The 2188-nt window shown below is 40.8% G+C and overlaps 1 pseudogene; it reads right to left on the reverse strand.

Annotated features, from left to right (window-relative positions):
* Positions 1-802: 802 nt before the first annotated feature.
* On the reverse strand, positions 803-1862 carry LOC110285924 (polycomb group RING finger protein 5 pseudogene; annotated as a pseudogene).
* Positions 1863-2188: the final 326 nt, after the last annotated feature.

The raw sequence follows: 2188 nt of genomic DNA on the forward strand, positions 1-2188 counted from the left end.
TTAACATCTCCTGGACGCTTTAGAAAATAAAATTCTGAAGCAAATTTGTACCACAATTTTTCAGTATAACTAAAACTCTAAATATTAAAAAAGACATTGCCTCTGAATCTTATGAAGCAACAATTACTCTCTAGAACTTTAAAGCTCACTGTGTGAAAACAAAGATTTGAAGTAAACTTCTCTTTAGAGGCATTAGCTAATAAAATATTTTTCACCCAGGAAACAATATACACTGAAAGATTCAAAGTCTTAGCTTCTTGTATTGGAGCCTGGACAATGAAAATTTCTTACGTAATGTAAGACTATATTAGCCATATCTAGGTGCAAAACCCTTTAATGGTCACCAGTTTACTAGAAGTAAACTCTTTTTTGTTTTTTTGTTTTTGGTTGTTTATTCTTTTTTACATAAAAGTTTACCAAGAATAGGACAGTGGCTCAGAAACCACTTTTCTAAATATATTCTTATACAAAATAATTTCAAGATATAATTATACTAGGTTCTTGTACAGTACTCTATTTTAATAAGAATAAAAGTATTAAGTATATGAAAACTGCAACACCACAAGGACTGAGCCATTTTACTAGTGTAATTAACATTAGAACAATCTTGCAACAGGCAAGCGGAACACTGAGAAAGCAGACACGGCTGGACACCTAACTCACTTCAGCCGCACCTTGCACACCGAGGAGACGGCACGAGTATCTTATGCAGATGGTCAGTAGCAGAAGGGCACTTTGATTGCTCCTAATAGACAGAACATGAAGGACACTGACAACTCAGAGACAGACAATAATGGCCTTATGTGCATGCTGAAATCAGATTGTGTCTCTCAAGTCCATACACCTTTCACTGTGCAATCTGTCGACGAGTAAACAAATAGTGCAGGATTCATTCAGTGCAGCCTGGGCCGGGCCTACCCAAAATCAATTCTTGGTCGATACTGCAATACCATCGGGTATGACTGGTACAAAGTGCCATCCTGAGAGCAGACTTGCGAGGCTGAACAGTTCAGACAGCAAAGATTTTCTCCTCTTAGTCGCCATCTTGTCATATAGATGAATTCCATAGTATGATCCTTTCCCATAATTTCACCATTGCACAGCACATCCAACTCTTAAGAACTTGGAAGTTTTAGTTTTAAACTTAGAAACTTTTTAATAGTTCCTACTGTAACTCGTATAGAACAGCGAATAAATTTCTTCATGAGACCCTTCACTACGTTGTCCCCCGACTGCCCATTATTTCGTAAAAAGTCCAGACAGATAGCAATTTGCGGGTCACTTCTATGATAGTCTTTATCATCTTGGTTTTCATCACCGTCCTCGTCTGCTTTAGACTTGTCAACCTTCGAAATATCATCTTGCCCATTTTCTTGAGGTTTATTTTTCTTCCAAAATTCCAACTCACGCTGAAGTTCTTGTTCTCGTAGTCCAGGCACTAATTTAAAGATAATTTCCTCCAACGTGTTATCCAGCCTTAACATTTCTAATGGATTTGTTTCATGAACTTGGTTGCCACACCTTGGGCAATCATTGCTGTCTTCAAAGTGCTGGACAATACAGGTCTTACAGAATGTATGGAGGCATTCCGTCACTGTCGTGGGCTTGATCAGATAGCCTTTACAGATGTAGCAGGTGATATAAGGGTTGAAGTCTTTCACCAAGTGTTTCCTTTGGGTAGCCATTCCCGGTCAGCTGTCTTGAGCAGTTGAAGCAGAGGAGCACTAAGGAGATGCAGAGCTGGTCCCAGGAGCTAGCGCAATGTTCGTGTAGGAGGCGTCCAGAGGCGCGAGCGTCCGGCCTGGGTGCAGATCACTGAGCATCACTCCTTTTGGCTGTCCTCTTTCTCATACCCAGTGGCCGCCGCCGCTCCTCAGCCCGCAGGCGCGGGCTCTGAGCCCGGGAAAGCGAAAGAGAAACAGCTCCCGCCGCAGCCTGTCTGGTCCCCTGCGCCCTGTCCGCCCTCGTGGGCTCCGCAGGGCTACTCAGCTCTCATAAACTCTTTACAAATGGAAAAAGATAAACTTTTAAATCTATAATAATTTTATATGACGTAGGCAAGCTATCTTGTAATGCCTTTATAAGTTTTATAGCCTGATTGACCTTTTATAAATCTTTAATTTAGACTTTATTATGAACAACACCTGGGTAGGTCTGAAGAAAAAAAAAGTTGTTTAGCTAATCTCCC

The sequence above is a fragment of the Mus caroli genome, unplaced genomic scaffold (assembly GCF_978045245.1).
Source record: "Mus caroli unplaced genomic scaffold, Mus_caroli_1 scaffold_8, whole genome shotgun sequence".
Classification (NCBI taxonomy): domain Eukaryota; kingdom Metazoa; phylum Chordata; class Mammalia; order Rodentia; family Muridae; genus Mus; species Mus caroli.